The 25,016-nt window shown below is 33.8% G+C and overlaps 1 non-coding gene across 1 annotated transcript; it reads right to left on the reverse strand.

Moving 5' to 3' along the window:
- Positions 1 to 24,778: 24,778 nt before the first annotated feature.
- On the reverse strand, positions 24,779 to 24,881 carry LOC122580708. The gene has a single exon (XR_006320854.1). It is a non-coding gene; the product is annotated as a U6 spliceosomal RNA (small nuclear RNA).
- Between the last annotated feature and the right edge of the window lie 135 nt (positions 24,882 to 25,016).

Raw genomic sequence — 25,016 nt, forward strand, 5'->3', positions numbered from 1 at the left:
GATATAGAATTGAGATGACAAGTTCCCAAAATCTTCATACAGTAGGACTATTCTTTTCACATAAGGCATTGGGAGAGTTCTTGGTGGAATTTGAAAATTGCTCAAGTTAGCACCTTTTCTCCACAAGGTATTGCTTCTGAGCCTAACGTAGGACACACGCATGCCCGATAAATTAGCAGGTAACTTGACCTCATGAAGAGTGCCAGTTCCGTGTTGCTGCTGATGAAATAATATAGATTTTAGAGCATGTTCATGGAAAGTAACATCTCGTGACTCCGTTACGCCATTCATGTATTTACTATTAGAGCTCTGGACAAAGGAGCAGAAAGATGAGCATAGTAGGATGAGCCATATGAAACCTTCCATTTTGTCACCCTAACTAACTTGTGTGGTTAATTGGTAGTTCATTAGTCATTATTATTCTGTTATGCATATGGTAAATCACTTTTCCACAAAAGTTGTAGCTTCCTAACATCATTGTTTCTAACAATATGTGGGACTGGGCTTTTTGTATTGTCAAACGCCATTTCGAATTTGGGTGCAAATACAAAAACAAAAAGATGTATTAGTAGAAAAGGCTAAGACCAACTTTAATAATGATCAGTAATCATAAGAAATGATGTAGTGAATTGAAACATTGTGACTCCAGTGCTTCTTTCTTTCCGTTGAATGTGGGAAGATTATTGTTGTTCTAAATTAGGATTTATTCTCCAACTAAGATAGAAAATTTAACATTTAATTATTGTGGAATGATCATAACTAAGAGTACTACTGAATAAGTAATGACAAGGAGTTCTTATTTAGAAATGTGCATTTTGAAACGACTGACGGTAGACTATATTGTTTTAACTGGGCTGTTTTATCACATAGTGACATCTCTAAAGAAAAACCTTAGGGGCAAATCATCCTTTAGAGATCAAACTTGTGACTTCGAAAAACTCCATTAGATTCAAATCTCACTTCCTATATTTGTAGGAGTAGATTATTAAGGGGGGTTTCGAGAGTCTTGGTTTCATCTCAGGCATATATAGTTCGAACTCCCTATACTGCCCAATTGGATGTCACTGTAGTGTCTTGATGCTAACTAAAAACCTAAGTATTGTATCGACAATCGACACCCATGAGAATATGATTGTTCATCAATTCGTAGTTTCGTACTGCTTTGATATGGAAATGGGCCTTCTAAAAGATCATACGGATTAAATCTGCCATTGAATTCAACAAATTCTTCGGTGCAGTGGTACTAGTGTACTACAATTCCTTTTTAATTTTGTTTCGACTTTCAAGATAACAAGGGTGTAATCGAACAATATCAAGTTCGAGGGGACTAGCATTAATACTACTGGAATCATTCAAAATATCAAATCGCTCGGGTTTCTATGGTATAGATGTAGAACAAAACACAAAGGTCTTTTATGGAATGATTGGTGTAATTTCAATCTCATATAATTTCTTGTACAGTTGGACTGCCGGTGCCAGGATAAATATGAATATAATATATACTTTTCAAAAATAATAAATAAATAAAGTCGCCTCAAGTGAAGAGTGGATCACTCCAATTGCCTCCAATTGCCTGTTGGAATTGTCTCAATTGACGGGTGTCCCGTCTAAGATCCTCCCAATTAAGGGGTAAAAATAAAAATTTCCTTATTAAAATTAAATTAATACATAAAATTATGGAAATAAGAAAATTGAAAAAGCTAAATTGAAAAGTTAAATCCAATATTTGTAAGAAAATTAATAGACTTTTCGGATGTATAAAATGTAAGAAATTCAATTCAATATAAAAATGCCATGAACTATTTGTTAACATCTTAATCTTATCTATATCTATATATACTATAACACAGTTGAACTAATGATTTATAGACTAATCAAATCGTTCAATTTTATCAAATTGACTCTCGTTTATGTCATTATTTAGATTAACTATAAATTAAATATTTTAATAATTATTATCCAAATATATTTTTATATTATTATTTATTATTAATTTGTAGAATATATCTCATTAATTTACACTTTTTTGTTTTCCATCAATAATTTATACTTTTTAGCTTTGATTACTTATTTTATAGTAGTGTTTTATAACTTAAATGTATGAAAATCTAATATTAATGATATCGTAAACCCTGTATTCAGTGTTGGACATTCACCTAAAATCAAGTATTATATGAAAACAAGATTAAAATACGTTATCATCCAATTTGATTGCATAACCTATCATTTTTTAACATCAACTATATATTTTCTTAGTTTCAATATATGCATTAGTGAAATCATGATAAACGACAACCAATTGATCGATGCACGAATCTAAATCTACTTTAAAACTATAAATAAAACAAAAGGAAATGAATAACTCATAGGAGCATCAATATACCTACAAAAATACAAAAAAAAAAAAACAGATGTCAATCATATCGATATGACCTTACAATATACTGCTAGCTTTTTCTGTCTCATACATAAAAAAGTTTCGATTACATTTTAGAACCTAAAGTTATTTTATAACTTTAAGGTTAGAATTGTTAATCTCAACCTTAGAATTAAAATCAAGAATCAAGATTTAAAAAAGGTCAAGTTCCTTTCAATTTTACCCCTAAAATTATTTATAACTTTAGGGAATTATTTATAACTTTAGGGAATCTCCATCATTACATTATTTTTTTAAGTACTTTTTATATCAATTGCATTTTTTCTTTGAACCAATTGTTGTACAAGTACATCGCAATTTTCCTTTAATATTTCCCTATGTCGGGTAGTTAACATGAAGAATTTCTAAAAGATATCTTTAAAAATATATAACACATCGTAAACAATATTTTTAAATTTCTTAATCAGATCTAGATAAATATTGACAATCAATACTTAGTATTCAATAACTAACAAAAAAATGGTTCTAATGGCAGACCCAGGATTCCAAAGGACCCGTAGCACAATCTATCTAACATAATATATATTATAAAACAAAAGATTAACAATAACAACTTACCTCATGGAAATTGTCCTCTACGGTCTTGCATATGATATCATGCAATCACATTCTTAGTCGGAATGTTTTCAAGTACCTCCCTTTCTATGCCACAAATCGGACAACCATTCATAAATTTATCACTCATTCGATTACGCAAATCTGACTTCACATGCTTCATTGCCGAAAAACATCTTTCAACAGTTGCGGTTGCAACGGGCAAAACTAAAGTTAGCTTCAATAACCGATAAACCAAAGGAAAAGAACCATTTTTTTTTGTTTCCACCAGCACACGAGCAAGGTCAGTTATTCCCTTTAAGTGAACAAATCTAGCATCTTGTTGCAAAGTGTGATAATAGATCGTGAGTTGACCTGGAAGATTTTTTATATCTATATCATAATAATCATTTAGATACATCTCACTAAGCTTCACTAACTTTGACGTCTCAAATTATAAAGTTATCACAAGGACTCAAATATGCCATATTTGCTAACAATTCGGTTTTTTCTTCAATAAAACGGTCACTAAACTATAGAAATTGCATATCTAAAACCGTGTTAAAAATTTTAACCTCAAAATGATGTCGATTGGTAATCTTAGTTGTTCTGTTCTTTGAGATAACATAGAAGTCAGTCATTTCCAACATTTGAATATCATATTTTTGTCAAAAGAATGAAATTTTCTTCAAAAACCCACCAAAGCCCTTTGCTTGTAAAGTTCTCAATGCTCGCTTTGTACCATTTACCAATGACACTGCTTCCAAAATATCTTGATTTTTCTTTTGAAGATGTCGAAAAAATTATTTGTAAGGCCTAAAACTTCTAACATGAAGTGAAAATAAAACACAAAATCAAGTGTTTTGAAATAAGAGAGAATACCAGATGCTTGATTTCGGTTAGATAAAGTGGTACCATCCTGTTTAACATAAAAAGTTAAATTAAATTAGTAGGTATGTATTTCCACCTCTTTTTTCCTAAACGATGTATAAAACATAATTGTTTTTTTTTTTGACCGATATACTATTTTTTAAGGCTCGTAGCACCAATACATAACATAAATTTTTTTAAAATTTCTTCACTTTACGGACGAAACGGACCCGTAACCCCGGCTACCCCTCCGTTGTATGTCGGTTCGCCATTGATTGGTTCCTCACATCCGTTACATTTGGCACTTTTTGGTTTTGTTATTTCAAAAGCCCTAGCTTATGGCACAAATTGGTAAACTCTCTTGGCAAGTACAATCGGCCTTATCAAAAAGTCCACAAAGCTCATCAATATCTTCAGGAACCATGGAACGATCCTATGTGAGTTGGTTGAAAAGTCCCTTGTACATAAGGTAGTTTTTTCAACGCTTCATACCAAGTGCAAAGCATCCCGGTATTAGCTTCTTTTGCATCAAGATATTCTTATACCCTGTAGCAATATCAGGCTCAACAATATTGTTTAAAAGAACAAACTACAAAATAACGAAAGCACAATTAACATCATCGACATTTATCCCTAATCATTAACTACCCACGATTCAATCATAAAATCAAAACATATTAATGAATTAAGGCTAAGACTCATCTAGATCCAACGACATATATATCCGGTGCGGGGCTCACCACTATAGGAAATTAGTATAGTCATAAATGAGTGAGAGCGGGTCTCTACCAATTAAGACTCTTAGATCTTTATGAGATTCACGGGAGATGGGGAGTTCTCCACTTACAGGTATATTAATCTCATCTTTTCTAGCTAGTACTTAGGCAATGTCCAGGGCAACATAGCTTACTCGTCTTACAAGGAGGCGTGTGACTGTTCGTTCTCTGGTAACTGGGATGGGCAGATACTGAAACACCACCCTACGGCTAAACACTATGGCTTAGGCAACGGTATAGTGCAACAGGTAGTGTAGCATGTAGGTGCTTCGACTTACATGATGGCATGACTACTTCAGTGGGTATATAATTATTTGATATTTCAAACGCTAATAACTCTATCAAGATCGATAAATGAATGGACTGAAATTAATAGCATTCCTATTCATGTTCTAAACTATTTAAAAGATAGTTTATTTTCAACTTACAAATGTTAATAAGTTAAACCACTTTTAATTTAGTCAAAAAATAGCGTCCATCTAGACAGTTAGGGCATATTATTTAATATCGAAATTCAAATCTAACTTTAGAAACCTTAATATTAAATTCACCCAATAACCGAGTTATTCAATTATCTAAATTTTCACTTATAATCCTCTAACTTCTATTTTACGTAAAGGCACATGCAATTACTGTTTAAATCATTAAACAGCTAAGGCATCTAACAAGGCAAGACTAATGTCCTAATTAAAACTTAATGCATGTCCTTAATTAATCAAAAGCATTTTTAATTTCCGTAAAATACAATCATTTTGATTTCCTTTTGAAAATCCGATTTTTAAAAACTCAAAGAGTTTTATTAAAAACAAAACTTTTTCCCTTTTCTCGTATTTTAATTTTCAAATATATATTTAGAGACACGCATTAAACCCTAATGCAAATATATATAAAACCAAAATACATACAATAACTAGTTTATGTAATCTAACAATTAAATCCTCATGCAATATATATAAACAAATATCTATACAAATCTACTTATGGCATACAAGGAAATTAATTGATCTTTAAATAAATACAAAATATTTATATGGATATACAACTTTCGAAAATTCATATATAAAACATACATATATTCAGATCTCATATTTTTTTATTTATTTTAAGATCTAATTATTTCAACTAAATAATTAAAGGCTACTTCTATTTAAAATATATAAATGAACCCATCACATATTCATATTATATGGATATCGTTTTATAAAGCATTTTATAAAAATGAAATATATATCCATATTTATGAACTAGCGAACTTTTCATTTATAATAATCTTCTTGATTTCTCTTATAAATAAAATCACTTAAGTATATATATCAATTATATATATATATACATATATATAATTTTCTTATTCAAAATTCACATACGTAAATATATATATATATATATATATATATATATATAAGGGTGAGATATTTTGAGATCACCTCTTATTTTAGGACCATTGATTTTTGTATACCATCATCATCATCTACTACGATATACAAGACTTTTTTGTAAAAACACTAAGACTTTCCGGCGACGAACCCACCAGAAAATCATGTGTAATTTACACATGTGTAAGTTAACTTACACATGATTTTTCTGTGGGCCCGTCGCTGGAAAGTCTTAGTATTTTTACAAAAAAGTCTTGTATATCGTAGTAGATGATAATGGTGGTGTGTAAGTTACGAAAATCAATTGTCCTTTTTTGGACTTTTTTTAGTTGGTCTCAAATTATCTTTCCCTTATATATATATATATATATATATAGAGAGAGAGAGAGAGAGAAAGAGTTTAATTTCATATATGTATTATATATGTATATATATATATATATAGGGAAAAGTGAATATGTGCCTATCATGTATCCAAGCTTTGGTATAGAACCCCACATATATCAATTTTTTAATATTGGTTTTAAAATTAATAAATCACATGCCCCCCCCCCCCCCCCCCCCATGAATTTTATGGTTTAAAAATTGGCATGTGATGGGTTCTATACCCAAGCTTTGGTACAAGATAGCCACATATTTTCTTCCTTCATATATATATATATATAGGGAAAAATGAGTATGAGGCTGTTATGCGCCCCCCATGATTTTTACCTTTTAAAAAAAGGTATGTGAGGGGTTTTTCACCCAACTTGGGTGCTTAACAGCCTCATATTCCCTTCCCCCCATATATATATATATATATATATATATATGGGGGATCAGAATATAAGGTTGTTAAGTACCTAAGCTTAGGTGTGAAACACTCACATATTGTTTTTTTAAACCACTGTTGGGATTTCATTAACCGAATAACATAAAATTCGAGTGACATTTAAATTACAAATCAAAAAGATTTTAAAAAACTCAAATTCAAACATGCCGTGCAGCGAAAACATGTTAATGAACCGTTAGCAACTATTAAAAACATGTGGTATCAATAAAGGTGACATTAATAGTTCTAATGTCCTATCTCAGAATCACCATGCAATGCAATATAAGTAACTTAAATAGATACAAGAAAAATTGACCGTATTGCGGTAGACGAGATCCTCCATGATGTGGAAGATTCCGGAAACAAGATTCCAAGTGTAGAAGCCCACCGTAAGTGCGTATACGAACAATGCCTCAACCAACGATCTGCTAGACACCTTTTAGCTTACGACCGCAACCAAACGAAACCCTTCAAAATACCCCTAAGGCCGAACTCGACTACTCTACTCTGTAGAAAGTCGAATTCGAATTCCCCTTCTAAGGGATATCGAATTCGATCCTCGCCAAACACAAAAGGTGAGAACCTTATGTTGAAACTAATTTAGGGTTTAACTAAACCCTAAATAGTTAAACCTAAAACAATTTGGGGTTTTAGTTTCTTTTGGGATGTGAATTTCGAACCACACAAAGGACATAATTCATTTGTGTGTGTTTTTTGGGTTTTCAAGAATGTGCAATAATTAATGAGGGTTATAGGGGTTTATATAGGCATAGTTTCCTCATTAGATTAGGAAACTAAAACCCTTTAATTTATCTATGGGAATTTCGATCCCCACCTTCAATCCTTTAATGGATTTTCGGCCATGAGGCCTTAGAGGGGATGGACCGGACTTTCCATATATTAATTAATCTATTATTAATTTGGATCATCAACAAATTAATTATTCAACCCGTTAACTCTTTTAATTAATTAAATTACTTTTAATTATTCGTAATAAGTTATTTGTCAATCAATTAAAACTAACTTTAATCAATTACTATAAATAACGTTTGTCGGTTTATCCTTAATTAACTTGCGTTAATTTATAAACGTATAATTTAACTAAATGCGTAAATGATCAAATATCATTCCGTAGCTTTATGGTTAAACATTATAGATGTTCTAATGTTTATGACCCTACGGACTCAAAGATCCGAAGGCATACGGTGAATCGAGTCTACAAAAGTTCACACAATTTCAACACCCCTAACGTTTATACTTAATATTATTTGTTGTATTTGACCCTTCAATCTTTTGAAACGATAAAAATACTTGATTTCACATGTTGAACAATGCTAGTTATTGTAGACACCAAAAAACTAAAACTTTTAGAAGGGAATCAAACAGACAAGGCTTATAATACTACCTGATTACCTGGTGAAAAGAAAGGTCATTGACAAAAATAGAAACCCCATAAATAGGTGGGTTAGTTCCTTTGCTGTGGAATCTTTAGGTTTCTGTTCAAACGCTTTGTGATATAGACATGAGGGGACTTGGTACTATTCCACTTTCAGGGAATTAGGGATATGCGTGACTTTGTGGTTAGTATAGCTAGACCAATAATTAAAGATGGATATTATTTTTATTAAACACTTCAATTAACTTGATAATTTCTTCTCTTTTTTTTTTTTTTTTACCAATTTTGATTTACACTCTTATAAGGGGTGTAGTAATTATGTAAACACGTACGTTTTTTTAACAGCAACTTTATTGACAAGCTAGAAAGGTGCTGGTGTTGATAACTATAACAAATTCAATATGTATTTGCCAACTAATTCAACGAAAAAACTTCAAATTGTGTAGCACGTACATTCAATATGCTTTCTTAATTAAAATTAATATGAACACAACTATAGACAAATAACATACTCGGTATTTGTTTTAGCCATACTAATAAAAACTTGACCTCATAATAATACCTCTTTAATTAGTATGTGTGTCCCCGCAGACAAAACATCTAATTAAACAAGTTGGTGTTATAAATTATAAGCAAGTTTCCTGACTCACTTACTGTATTTATTATTATAAGATATACGCAAGATAATTGGCTCATTTTCACACTATATATATGGTAGAGTTATTTCATTCTTTCCGAGCAAACAACTCAAGAATACTCCAATATCATGCATGCATATAGTAGCATATATACATGCATGTAAACTTACATTTCTTTCCTTTTTTCCGTTAAGAACCTCAAATGAATTGAAACGCCTCATGTTAATTCTGTCATCATCTTATCTTTCGAAATGCCTTGCATATATTCTTAGGTTTAATTTAAAGGGTACTTCCAAAATGTATTGATCGATATCTAAACGTTAATGATTTTGATCGATAGGGAAAAAAAAAAGAAGAGAGCTCCCTTCAATCCATGCACGGGTTGTTGTATGATTCCAATTAGCTGCTGACTCATTCATCCAAATACTAAGTCAAAAGTTGAGTGTACTTGGTAAATGAGTGAATGATGCAGGAGACAAATTGGATCTTAAGTTCCCTGTGATTGGACTGAAGGGAGCTCCCTTCGTGGATCCGCTATCTAGGTTAAAGTGATCACCATTCTTGTTAAAACACATTAATTATGTTAAGATGTATCATTTTAGTTGTTAGATTTGTATGCACAAATTTACGTTTTACAGGTTATAGAATGCAAACACGTACATTGAAAACAGTTAATTCTGTTATTAGTTATAAATGGTATGCTCATTCAAGCTAATTAATGTGTTTTCCTTTTTAAGTTTTGGTGTTGATGCAGTGCAGGCTTAATAATAATTATGTGTTGAATGGATATATCATTCCGGACAAGGTAATTAATCTCAAATAGCAAAAGTTGGTTCATACAATCACTTCAATTTTAACCCCTTTTTATAACTACTACGTACATTCCAACTTCAACTGGATGCATTTTGAGTTTTTGACAATTTGTCAACTTCAATTCTCTTGTGTTTTCTGATAGATTATTATTAAACATATATATCTAGTTGAAGTCGACCAGTGAAATTCAACATATATAATGCGGCTGGAAACGGTACCAGCCAGTCAACATTTAAGTGCTAGCCGGCCAATCTAAGTCTACTTGCATTGTGACGACCAAATCCAGATTATTCATTCTAGTTTGTGTCTACTAAACATTTCTTCAAATGCAACATTATATAATTTGTGTAATAATCTTTGATTTTTCTAGCTAGCTTAATGATTATTTATGTTAGATCGATTCATTAATTTTTCTGTTCTATAAGATTTTAATTGTTTGCTTATATCCGAGGCTGCACTAGCTAGACTCATGTTGAGCATATATATATAGTCCTGATCGACATTTTCTTAATTACATGTACACAAGCAGCTGCTTGTAATAGCTCTGTGATGAACACGGTTTTGGGTAATTATAAAAGCCATATATATAAACTTTCACACTGAAAGAACTATATATATACACCAGCCAAAATTAAAGTAGCCATCTTAAAAATCTGCAAACTACGGACTACCACAAACGCTAATTTAGCTAGATCACAATGAGTTCAGGATATGGAAGATGTAAAATGACATGCCCATCATAGTCACTACAATTTGTGTTACAATTTTATTTTTTTTAACGTATCATAGCGGATCCATAGCCACTACAATTTTATTTTTTGTGAAAAAAAGATGAGTGACATATCTTGAGACTTCAGCATTGAATGCATTAATTAGGTTCATATTTAGGTCGACATTTTAGGCATTGCACTTGAAGTAAAGTTCATACGGTTTTTAAAAATGTGGTTTGAAGGCTATATTTATTGGGATTGTATTGACAAAAATTGTTTCTCTTTAAATGACTTGATCTCTTTAAATCAAGTTATTAATTTTAGCAGACAACAATAATTTGGCATATAAGCATGGATTACATTAACTTTCTCTAGATATAATTTATAATAAAAAGAGTGATTCTTGAATGTCATGAAACAAGAACATGTTTGCTTAATAGTATTTCGCGTTCCGTATGTGTTCCTACTCTATACCATAATCCTCAATATCCGAGCCACTGAGAGCCCTTTCCGCTGAACGGGACTAATTTTTCTTCGTTATGGAAGTTATTAGAATTAACTGGACAATAATGTGCTTTCATAACTTAACATAACCTAAAATTATGGGTCATTATATCACGTTTAAATCAGTCGATTACTGGTTTCAACGAATATCCAGACAATTACATGTTAACATTTTAATTAGTAAAGTCATTAATTATGATGGTCCATTGATCAACATGGTCATTGACCAACTTTCACCTATTAGCCTTATCCTTGGTTAGCACCATAGATTCACTAAGACTTAATCCCTAGCTAAGTGCTAATGTTAGCACCATAGATTCATTAATTTACATAATTACGAGGCCGCCAGAAGTGATGTTGCCCCTAGACACGAATAGGCCGGGGAATTAAGTCCCCTTAAAACCTACATGTGGACACAACTCCTTTGATCCCCGCTATTTGAGCACTACTTCATGATGTAATTGGCTTAATGTACCAATAATTCATACCTTTAAACCCATTTCCAAGTCTACTAATTAATTTCCCTCAACTACTACTATGGATAATCCAAGTGTATATCTAGCCCATATATATGTTTGTGCACACGTGTGTGCACGAGTATGTGTAGAGTTCTATACTTCTTTGGTTAGATTATCGCTGGCCGGTTTTTTAATGCTGATTCTTTTGTTGTAGAGTTCTATATATACTTCTTTGATGCGTCTCTAGGTAATAACCGAATAATAGTTTTAGTTGTAAGATATATACTTCCTTAGTATTAACAATATGGTCAAATCTTATATCAATCAAGACAATAGTAATAATAAAAAATCATTGGTAGATGACAAATTTAAGTTGGACCTAGCTAGAAACTGATAAAATTCATAGACATTTAGATGTATCCTCTACGAAGTATATAACTTTTTGCCTTAAATATTCAAACATATAATCGTAGACATTTAAAAGATGTCTTAGTTTCTAGTTTCTACCTTTGAAGTGCTGAGGAGACAAGTCCATTGTGTAATTTCCCATCTGCTTTTTTACTCTGTGCGTACTAGCTTTTGGTAAGAATATGATTATTTTATTTTACTATAAAACAACAGTATTCATTAAATTATACTATATTATATTATAAAATAGTACTGTAACATTTTTGTAAATACTGACAAAACTTGTAACTTTTTAATTTCCTTCGTTATTTTGGAAATGGCCACATAATTAAAATTCCACACCCTGCCTAGGAAGCAGGGGAAAATTACAAAGAGTTCGATAAAAGAGAACATAATAACACTAACCAGGACTACTCGTTCACTATACCCGGATTAACCATTAATTATTTATCATCGTCAGAAAAAAAAAACAAAGTACAAAACTTTATTATCAAATTATTAATGAAATCGATATATTTAAGTAGTATTAGGGGTATAATATATAACTCAGAATGTAGACATTATATTTTATTGTATCTATAAAGCTAATAAGGTATACAAAACATTTAAAAGATCACCAGATAATTCATTTAATAACTTACCTGTAAACGTGTTGGTACTGGTGTGTAAAAAAAATCAAAAACAAAACGTATATGGGCATGATCCAGATGATACAGGCTGACATGAGGCCTTGTGACATTATAAAAGCAATTAAAAACACCCCCATAGAGCATCTCAATTCTCAAATGACATAAAGTCAGAAATTTTTTTTAAAATAACCTTTATTACAAACAATGAATATGCCTTGTTGAAAAACCGATTTCTATGAAAAGAAGCCTTTGTAAAAGCATTTTCATATAATCACAATTTCTAACCTCTTCTCCTAATGACTTAGAACTTATTTATTGGATTGTACTATCAACACAAAAGACTTCATTAACACAAGTAGAGCTACCAATGACTCTTAGTTTAAGTCGTTGAGGTGAGGTACCCAGTGACCTCAATAATAGGGATATCATGGGTTCAAGTTTTATATGTGACAAAAAATTGAGATTCCATGTTGAGCTAGGGGGAGTGGAGATGATCGGGTGGGCTAGTGGCCCATCAATGATCCTAATTTGCAAGAAAAAAAATACATAGGGTAGACCTATAACATGAGCCAAGTGATTGTTTGGCGCCTGCAATACTCCAACAAATAGCTTAGTTATTTGGACCATACCGACAGCCCACAATATTTTCTCATGCTCCTCGACTCCTCCCCAGCAGCTATCACTCATGGTTTTAAAGCTCCCCTGTTTTGTTTGGATATTTCTATATATTTTCTCAATACCTCTAGTAAAATTTAATTTGTCAAATATTCTAAGGCATATTAATTGGTTATTCTTAAATATTAATTTAACATTTATAGTTAAAGAAAACTAGAAATATAAGATTAAATTATCTAAGAAACCATAAGCCTAATATATAGTATCTATACAAAATGTCTTAAATTTGACTTTTAAGTTATTTTAAATGTATTTTTTAGTTTAGCTTGTTCTGGCATGATGATTATAGATTGTGTGACTTTGTTGCTTTTTTTTATAATTTTAGTTGATAATTTAGGTCATTCTAAAAAGTGAATGTAATGTAGGTATAGTAAGTTCTTAGCTTATTTAAAAACAGGCTGTTATTGAAATATATTTTTTTTAAACGACTATGAATTTTATTGTTTTTATTGATTTAGTTTAGTTGGTCATTTTAAGAGCAATTGATTAACAATGAATTTCATGGTAAACTTGATGTGTAACAATAAAAGTACAAACACAAAGAATAGAAAGAAAACCAAATAAAGTCACCTGAACAATATCAGTTTTGTTTATACGCATCTCTAATCAAAGTATACGAGCAACACCACAAGCAATTATGTAGTCTTGTTTCATCTCTCCAACCCCACTTATGATTGCCCTACTGATATTAGCCACCTGCAACAACGTGGCTGAAAGTAACTATGTATGATGTTCAATAATCAGCTGTAACAAGTAAAAGCATTTTACTAAATCACAGTAAACTTATGCAAAATTAGGTTTAAAAGGACCAGATGTGTAAATTTATAATCATTACCAAATGACCAATGCCCCCATAACAGAATCAGTTGATTGAAATGAACTAAACAAATAGTTCTCGGGTTTAAAAATCTTCATGAGACAGAGAGATGATAATTGGTAACTTACGTTAATGTTTGTGAAGGGGTGAATATGCCTTCTTTGCCCACAAATGCTGCAACTTTCCCCATGATACACTATTGTCATACAATAAGGGATAACGTACATCAGGATTGACAATAATAGGGGTGATGTCTTCCAAAGTCTACCTCGGGTCTTCTGGTGCGTAAGTCATACCCACGGTTCCCGTTTAACCATGCCTATTATTGAAGTTATCTTCAATTTAAGGTATTCTTACAAATCTCTCTAGATTTCACGAATCACAATTTGTAAGCAATACCTGCACTCAAACTTTTTACATCAGCAATACATGTGACAATATCGGTGGGTCGGGTAACGGGTCAAACAAGTAAAATTTACATGGGCTTAAACTGCTTTCGTCGACAGATAAAGATACACATACTTTATCAACCGTTCCAATTTAAGTGAGGCATGGGATTAAGGTGTGATCACAGCATGTGTATCGTGAAGTTGTCCCTTCAACATCTTTAAGCGTGATAGGAGTTGTTTTCCAGTTCTCACATCCTCACTTCCAACTCACATTCCCTTACATTACAACAACCCGTTTTATTAGAGGAAAATAAGCAGATAACTAGATTCACATCTAATGCCACAAAATGAGAACTCACAAGAGGAGATAGACATCATCATAAAACCTTCCAACTTATCGTAAGAACCATGCCTCATTACGGGTAAATGAATAAAAGCCAAACACTAGATCTCAAAAGCCGCAAAGTTGGCGGATCACAAATATTCAAATGGGTGGGGTTGCCGTTACCCAAATACTCTTTTCTTATATCAAACCATTTTACTCATCCCTATGCAAGCACATGCATTGATACATATATTAAAACGCTATATGATCCAACTTTCTTAAATAGAATAGTTTAGGTGGTAGCAAGTGCTTGAGTGTACTTTAGTGACTCAGCCGAAATTTTGTACCCACATAACCCACCATTATCAACTAAAAATATTTAGATAATTCAAATTGATCCGTTTACACCTAGATGAGTTGAAATTTATCAGATTACTGGTGTTGCTTTACTGAATTAACAAGGTTTACCATGATATGAGGTCTATCAGGTTACCAAAAGTTTCTTTCACAAGTAAACCCGTCATCTTTTCTCCATCCATGTGAAGTACATGTGTATTAAAGAGCAAGAAACACTCAAAAGGTAAAAAGTATGCTTTAAAAACTGAGCAGACTGGTGGATTTACAAAGCACCTACATGAACGGAAAATAAGTGATCTGAAAGAATCATAGTTCTATGGATGACTATAACCAAATCTTCTTGATTAAATCTAGAAAAACAGAAATTGCTACATTTGTATTAAAAAAAAAATAGAACAACAATATTCAGATGAACTAGAACATCTTACAAAAAGTTAGATACTTATAATGCCAACCAGAAGCCGCCGGAAGTAACAATGGGTAATCACATGAGTTGCCTCACAAAACATATGCCTATATACCCTTAGAAGAAACAATAACTGCAACAAAACTGTAAGAATGTAACAATGGGTAATCACATGAGTTGTCTCACAGAACATATGCCAATATACCCTAAAAGAAACATAATTGCAAATTTGCAACAAAACTGTAAGAATGTAACAATGGGTAATCACATGACTTGACTTACAGAACTGAAAGTTAGTAACATAAATCCCCATTGCTTGCTTCCCATTTTGACTGGAAATTTGTTAAACATAAAATAATAATTTAGAGTCATCGCCCAAAATAAATATCATTGTGTAACACGGTAAAGATGAAGCATTTTAATGTAGAAACTCACTTGATTGTAGTAAGGAAATAGTATAATGGAGGCACAAACACCCAAGATCGATGATGGATGGATTTCACACTGGGTATAAGTGTCAGGAGGTAGACCGTCTTGATTTAGCCTTGCGCTTACATGATTTAACACAGATCAAAAATACACTCTAATACCTAATCAGGATGAAAAAATCAACCAGCAAAACCAACTTGATATGGTCGCAAATTAGTAACACATCCAAATGGAATTCACACAGCAGTTTGCTTGACTAGGCAACTCTTACTCTGTCCAATTTATTTCATATTGGTACACAAAATAAATTACAAAATCTTTTTAATGTAATGATCCTTGTCTTTAAATAAAGCATTTTAAGACGTTATAACACTTCAATGTGCTTTTTGAAGACTATTAAACGGTTCAACACATTTTCATTTTATCTAATGTTGTCATAGTGATAGTGTTGTGACTCATAACCAATGGGTTTTGGTCCCATGGTGGACAACTTGTATATACTCGTGAATTTGTGGTTGATGTGCCTTTAGAAAAAGAAAAAAAAAAGGTTTGACCATCTAGCAGAAACATACCACTTATAGTTAAAATATTTCACAGAAATGGATAGAAACTGCCTCCCTCGACTTACATTGATGGTCATGGAAATCAGAGTGCTCTCTTCTTGGGTGTCAGTACACTCAAAGAACCCATTTGACCAGGATCATGTCGGTCACCATGTTTTGCGCGCATATTCCTGTGAAAGGATAGACATAGTAAAAAAGTTATGTAGACCATTAAAGGTAGGCAAACTAAACTTCTATTAACAACCAAATTTCGCATACCAATTGTTGCAGCTTTTGGTTCTTTCTTATTTATGTTAATAGTCTCTAGTTCTCAACCACGCATGGTAGAAATTTTAACCATCATAATTGGTATGAGTTCCAAGTTCTCTCAAACAAATATCTAGGACAACTCCAACTTCAGTGTTCACAATAGTCAGACATCTACACATTTAAGAGCTTAAAGTTACCTTCTATACAAATACCTATTAATATACGAATAATAACTTAGTACTGATAGCAGACTCACAAGATCAAGCCTCTTAATTCCAAAATAATGATCCCTAACTCGTTAGCCTATTCTGATATTGAACAAACTTCCGCCAAATAATCATATTCTAAACCAGTGTTTTTTTATTTTATTTTTTTTAAACCCTAAAATTGAAATTATGTAACTTCAAACCCTAAAGTATCAATTGCATTCGATCAATAGATTTCAGAACCATGTAGTTCAAGATTGATGATCTGAAAACAACCTCAAGTTAGGGTTCGGGTCGGATCTTGATATTCATCAACGATTTATTGGATAGAGTTTTGGATTGAAAGAATCATATTCTTTGTTCAACATAATACGAGTACTACTCTTCTTTTTGTTTGTATATCAAATGTGCATTTGGAGGGAAAAATAGATAAAGCGAGCGGTGTGGATATTTATAGATATATGGGAACATATATACGTCGGTGTTTTAGTGTTTGGAGTTGGTTCCACGCTTTTTAAAATGGGAGAATTTTATTATATGCCATTAAAAACTTATAAATATGTCCAATTAAATTTTGTTATATCAAAAAAACCATTATTAAACATGAAAAATATCAAAAATACCCAAATGCCTAAATTTAAAATATTATTAAACATTAAAATCCCTAAAATTTATAAGTAACATTATTATTTACAATTATACCCTCTTTCATTTTATCTCTAATTACACCCTATGCAAGATACAACACAATTGTATTCACCTATCGTACATAAATAACAGGAAAAGCCTTGATGCCTATGGAGGAATCACTTTGCAATTGGCATAGTGATATATGAACGGCTACGACATAAAAAAATAAGTACACGTATATATGATCACGTTTAAGTTTTAATCAAGTTTATTTTCTAGCATTTAGATTTAGATTAAGAATACATATCTGTACATTTTAATTGATTGGGGTACGAATTATTAGCCATAAAGGACATAGCATTCAAACATAGAATTTCCTACACTACAACAAAGAAGTCCTCATATATCCAATTCCTTTTTAAATCATGTTAAAAAAAATCAAGAATCTGTGTTAAAGAAACCGATTATTATCAAAACTTGAAGTATACAATAAGATTAAACATTTATATGGATACGGAAATCCATCTTGAAAAATAAAAAATACAAAGAAAAATTATAGATTTACCTGATTCGAGTGGCTCATTATCGTTAGGGCTAATTTCATGTTTATCTAACCACTGTACCTATCTTTATTCAAGGTAGAAGGTAGGCCGGATTGCAAGAATGGCTATTGGGGAGAGTAGGAATTATGATATAGATATATCGTATATTGTAGTATGTAGTAATTCTAACACATTAGGGATTAATAGCAAAGGGTATAATTGTAAATTGAAAATAGTTGATGATGTACCATCTCCCTAATAGCTTAGGAATAATAATATCTCTTTAAACCTATGGAGGCTAATAGGCTTCAATCCTGATGTAGCCTCCGGACATAAGCATATAGAGGCTCCTGATGTAGCCTCCGGACCTGAACATGACCTCATCTATGTTAAGTCATGGGCTTGATTTAGGCCCAAACATGTAAAGCCCATGACCCAAATCTAAACCCTAGCAGCATTTCTATAAATAGAGGTCCAAGGCACCAACCAAAGGGGCTGGTCCTCTGACTCTATCTCTTCCTCTCATTCTCTTACACACACTCCTTAGCCTACTTCGGCTTGTGGCGTCACATCTTGTGGTCACCAATTAGGAACCGCCACCCGAAATAGCAACAATCTAATATCCCTCATTACACCTTATAAATCAAGGATTAACCCCCTAGTACTTAAGGATAAATGCTATACCTAAACGGGTGTAGACTTATGCTTAAACAAGTGGTGCCATCCGTATCTTCCTACTACAATTCTGATCTATAACAAGGTGTTTCTCTTACCAGGTTCTAGATCTCATTACACCTTTTCTTCGTTATCTAATGCACACAATGTTTACACACATACGTCTACAAATGGATCTAATCATTTATTTTTATGCTGCATCGATTTCATAAAAGAAACCACATTCAAGATATATCATTCGGATTTTTTACTTTTCCTTTTAATTAAGGAACGAAAAAGCACCAATTAACAATCTTGTGTATAATTGTTTTTATCTAAACTCTCGTGAAGCTTTTAAATAGATGAAGATAGCTTTTAATGCCTTTAGATTCTTAATAACTTTTTTTGGTTTTGCCAAATCAATACAACTTCTTGTATCGTCATATCTACTCGAATTTTATGTTGCTATATTTTTTGGATAGGTGTGCGTTGTCCGAAGCACCCAGAAACCAAAATTTTTGACCAAGTCTTTAGTTAGGTAAATATAAAGGCCACGTATGTAGTTTTAGACCAAGTCTATATGTGGTAAGCATAAAGGCCACGTATGTGTATAAAGAAAAGGTGGTTAAAGAAATTTTGTTTGCACATGTGAGACCAGAGTACGGATATTTTATCTACATATATGTGGCTACAAGCTGTGATTTAGCTGGCTATATATATTATATATCTATATTAGTATATATTAACAAAGTACAATACATGCTTAAAATGTTAAAAGACGTAAGGCTCCAACGAATATTTCTCTTGGGGCATCATACTCATTATGAACTTCAAGGTGACAAACGGACTCCTTAGCTGGACCGGAGCACTAATATCTTTCTCCTCAGCTAGCTGCGTTGACGGGGTAGAGCGGGTCATATCCGTATACACCTCCTATGTAATACCCTTCGAATGACCATCCGCCCACAGCCCCGTCACGGAAACCCTCCCCATATACCACCTCCGGCTCACTATTACTTGTACATTTCCTATCAAGAGTCGCCTTCGTCACCATAAAACTCTTGTAATTTCTGGCCATACGTTCTGTCTGCGGACAACATCCCTCTGAGAGACTGAAACTATACCTTCCGGATTATTTTACACTGCCCCGACGTGACCCCTCCGGAAATAGATGCTGATTTGGTACCTCCTTGTTAGCCCCTGGAAGGGCTGCAGATCAACAATATCATTTTGCTTACTTTGTTTCGCGCGGACATCGATCTTCCAACAAGTACCTCATGTCTTACTTTCCGGTGACCCTTCCGGGTTAATGCCCTTCGGGCGTACTTCTTTCTCTTAAGCTCCGGCCACTGGCGGAGCAGCTGACCATCCGCTCTTTAAAATTTCAACCTCCGGATGGCGTACGGACCAATGTTTTGTAACTTCTGTTCTAAGTATACACTATACAACAATCCATATATTGGTGCATTGAACAACCAAACCACGAATTATGTCGAGATGGGCACACACACTCCTTTCGACGGGTGCGCAGGAATACAATAAAACATAACAGGAATAATTTCCCGGCTAGTTTACCCTTCAAAATGTTACATAATTTTTATGTAAGATAAATAAAATAAACTCCATCCGAGTATATTATTATCAAGATTACTTGATCTTCCGGGTATCATATTTTATTAGCTACCTTCTGGTAAAATCCTTAAAGAGAGCACCCTCTGGGGTTCCCATGATTGTCAATCCGTAATCTCCAAGCTATATCTCTTATTATCACCTTTTCATAAACTATCTTCCGGCATCATCCGTTCGTTATTATTTTGTAAAAAAAATAAAAATAAAAAAAAGGGCAAGAGAGTATAACTTCATTACTGGTATATCTTTTTACTACTCTGTTATGACAAAAGATAGATTCATTTACCCAAACAAAAAATAAAAATACAATAACGTATATGCATACTTGTGCAAGAATATGTTGAAGTGTAAAACTCACAAACTATATACACGCATATTACTCCATCTTCACATGTCTTAACGATTAAGTACTAGGCGTCATATATGGGGACGCATCGAGTACTCTTTATGTGTACGTTATAATAATAATAATAAAAAAAATAGCTATTGGCGTAACCACCTCAGCTCACTTCTTGAGGTCGTCATCTTCTGGCTTATTACAATCGCATCCACAACCTTCATCCATGATAATGATTTATTTTCAACTCTAATCTATAGTTATAATAACTAACTTGTTGATGTTACTTACTCTTGATAGGATACTGATCATTTACAGGAAAAAAAATTCCACATGGTCTCCATATAGTCTTGAATAACCAGGATTTGGTAAAACGCTTGTAAATATTGGGTAAAGAATAAATGTTCGTATGTCGCGTCAGATATGAACTCCTATGTGCAAATATTAGACTCAATACATTACTCTCGATCACCTCTTTTTTTTTTTAATATTTATGAACTTCCAGCTACTTATTGTGCTAAACGGTCACCATATATTGAAAACACTTACGATCTTCTTACATAATTAAGTTATCATTTCTATTTATATGTCAAATCACTAGTTATTGCATCTCAACATAGGTGATCGCAATTAATAAAACACTTAGACTTGTGAGACTTTAAGAGAACGATAACACGTTAGGGGTACGTACACAATAAAACTATATATCTCCATATAGCTTATGTCGGAACGTTGTAATTGTGTCATACTGTTCCTTTACAATATACTTTTGGCATTATGTACTAACATCATTGAAGGTATGATCATATTAAGTTATCGCCTCTCGTTCAGAACATCGAGACAGAGTAATCCCAAGTATACAAACTATAAGCACAAAGAAGGATACATCAGCTCAATCTACTCCGCATACATTCCGTCCGGCTCCGGCCACGGAACATATCATGGCCTTTGCCATATGATTTATATTTTACATTCCGTCCGGCTCCGGCCACGGAACATATCATGGCCTTTGCCAGATGATTTATATTTTACATTCCGTCTGGCTCCGGCCACGGATCATATCATGGCCTTTGCCAAATGATTTATATTTTACATTTCGTCCGGCTCCGGCCACAGAACATATCATGGTCTTTGCCAAATGATTTATATTTTAATTACATTCCGTCCGGCTCCGGCCACGGAACATATCATGGTCTTTGTCAAATGATATCTTATATTACGTCCGGCTGCAGCCACGGAACATATCATGATCCTTGCCAGATGATTTATATTTTACATTCCGTCCGGCTCCGGCCACGGAACATATCATGCACATAGGTGCCAAGCCAACATCTCCAGACGCTCCGGCTAAGAGACTAAAAGCTAAAAAAATAAATAAGTATGCACATTAGTGCTAAGCTAACGTCTCCACACGCTCCAACTAAGAGACTAAAAGCTAAAACTTAAATAAGTATGCACATAGGTGCCAAGCCAACGTCTCCAGATGCTCCCGCTAAGAGACTAAAAGCTAAAAAATAAATAAGTATGCACATTGGTGCTAAGCTAACGTCTTCAGACGCTCCGGCTAAGAGACTAAAAGCTAAAAAATAAATAAGTATGCACATTGGTGCTAAGCTAACGTCTCCAGACGCTCCGGCTAAGAGACTAAAAGTTAAAATATATATAAGTATGCACATTAGTGCTAAGCTAACGTCTCCACACGCTCCAACTAAGAGACTAAAAGCTAAAGTTTAAATAAGTATGCACATTGGTGCTAAGCTAACGTCTCTAGACGCTCCGGCTAAGAGGCTAAAAGCTAAAATTTGAATAAGTACGCACATTGGTGCTAAGCTAACGTCTTCACGCGCTCCGGCTAAGGTACTAAAAGTTAATCTTTTGAAAAGCTATGCACACTGGTGCTAAGATAGGGTCGCCACATGTGCATGGTAATGGGCCAAAAGTTAAGATTTAAAGGTTATGTATATTGGTTTAAACTATAGTACCCACAACTTCCGGCCTTTTAATTAAATATAGCGAATCAAACATACGATAAAACATATTGAAAAACAGTGATAACACCCGCCTAGCTCAAAGTACGGGCCAAGCCGGCTTTAACAATATGATATAATTTGTCTCCTGCCACATAATATTGCGGATTGGTATAATGTATAACCTAACGCTCCATTGCTCACAATGCAGCACTAGGCTGAGAGGCTTGATAGTGTACCACTTCCCTAAAGCCTGCGTTAAAAACAAACCCTTTATTGGGCTCTTTTTTGGAGCCTTTGGGTAAGCAAGTATGTTGCTCCTTTAGTAATCTTTAGAATCAAAAAGTGCTCCAAAGCCTAACACTCCATTACTTGCGATGCAGCACTAGGCTGGGAGGCTTGATGATGTACCATCTCCCTAATAGCTTTGGGATAATAATCTCTCTTCTACCCTATGGAGGCTACTAGGCTCTAGCCCAGATGTAGCCTCCGGACTTGAGCATGGTTGCTCTTGAGAGGCTCCAGATATAGGCTCCGGACCCTCCTCCTTTGAGGCTCCTGACATAACCTTCGGACCCTCCTCCATTAAGGCTCCTGCAACCTCCATACTTGAGCATGGTTGCTCCTTAGAGGCTCCGAAGTAGCCTCCAGATTGATCCATGGAGGCTCCCAACAAAGCCTCCAGATTTGAACTCTAGCCTAACGCTCCATTACTTGCGATGCAACGCTAGGCCGGGAGGCTTGATGATGTACCATCTCTCTAATAGCTTAGGAATGATAATATCTCTTTAAACCTATGGAGGCTAATAGGCTTCAACCCTGATGTAGCCTCCGGACATGAGCATATAGAGGCTCCTGATGTAGCCTCCGGACCTTGCTCCATGGAGGCTCCGTAGCCTCCAGACCTTGCTCCAAAGAGGCTCCTGATGTAGCCTCCGGACCTTGCTCCATGGAGGCTCCGCAGCCTCCAGACCTTGCTCCAAAGAGGCTCCTGATGTAGCCTCCGGACCTTGTTCCATAGAGGCTCCGCAGCCTCCGGACCTTGCTCCATGTAGGCTCCGCAGCCTCCGGACCTAAGCCAGGGAGGCTCCTGAAACCTTCAGACCTGAACATGACCTCATCTATGTTAAGTCATGGGCTTGATTTAGGCCCAAACATGTAAAACCCATGACCCAAATCTAAACCCTAGCAGCATCTCTATAAATAGAGGTTCAAGGCACCAACCAAGGGGGCTAGTCCTCTGACTCTATCTCTTCCTCTCATTCTCTTACACACACTCCTTAGCCTACTTCGGCTTGTGGCGTCACATCTTGTGGTCACCAATTAGGAACCGCCACCCGAAGTAGCAACAATCTAATATCCCTCATTACACCTTATAGATCAAGGATTAACCCCCTACTACTTAAGGATAAATGTTATACCTAAACGGGTGTAGACTTATGCTTAAACAATATTAATTATAATTTTTAAGGTTTTTAATATTAAATTTAAGCATTTAAGTATTTTTGATATTGTTTATATTTGATAATGGTTTTTTTGATATTTTAAAGTTTAATATGATATTTGCAAACTCTTCAATGGCAAATATGATATTTTCCCTTTTAATTTACTACTCTTTAAGCATCTCCAATGATAAAAAGTAAATGACTTATTTTGAAGAAAAAAACTTTTGTAAAAGGTTACCATTGAGTGCAAAGGCTTATTTAATCAATAGGTTAAGAAATCTCAACCTATTGACTAAAAGTTTTTTTCTTCTTTTTTTTTGTTTTTTGAAAGGTGAATTTTGCTGAAAACTTCGTGTCGCGATTTGACAGCGAGAGGTCTAGTATACGTTGTCTTAACCAGATCCGCGCTAGAGAGCTCCCTCGAAGAAAAAATGCCTATTTCAAATACCCGATGGGGGGAAACCTCATACTAATCCGCCCGAAGGCACGACGATTAATAGGAGTAAACCCTGCCCCTTTAGACTTGAACCTGGGTAAACTCAAGCCAAGCTCTCATAAAGGGACTTCCTTATGTCCTCCCCAAGTCTTGAACTCAAGACCTCATGAATGGGGGGATGGTCTTTCAACCATTTATTTAAAAGCTTTTTTCTAATTGTATAGGAATAGATGTTAATTTAAACAAAAAAAAGCTTTAAAAAAGCTTTTCCATTAGAGGGAAGACTTTGTAATAGGTTAAAGTTAGTGAATTTGTGAAGTGGTTAAAGTTATTATCATTGTGGATGCTCTAACGCTTTAGTAAAATGTCTGGACCATTTCTTGATTTGTGCGTGTTATCTTTGCGCAGAGGTTATGCTAATCTTATCTGTATCGTTCTAATTTTATCAGATGTCCCCGAAGGGACAACACTTAGTAAAATGTTATGTATAAAAATAAAATAGTTATTATTAAAACGATTTTACTAGTTGGACATCTATATCTATATTATACCATAAAAGAAATAACATTTTATTTTTTAAAAGTGTTAGAAAAATATGTA

This window comes from Erigeron canadensis, chromosome 8, assembly GCF_010389155.1.
Source record: "Erigeron canadensis isolate Cc75 chromosome 8, C_canadensis_v1, whole genome shotgun sequence".
NCBI lineage: Eukaryota > Viridiplantae > Streptophyta > Magnoliopsida > Asterales > Asteraceae > Erigeron > Erigeron canadensis.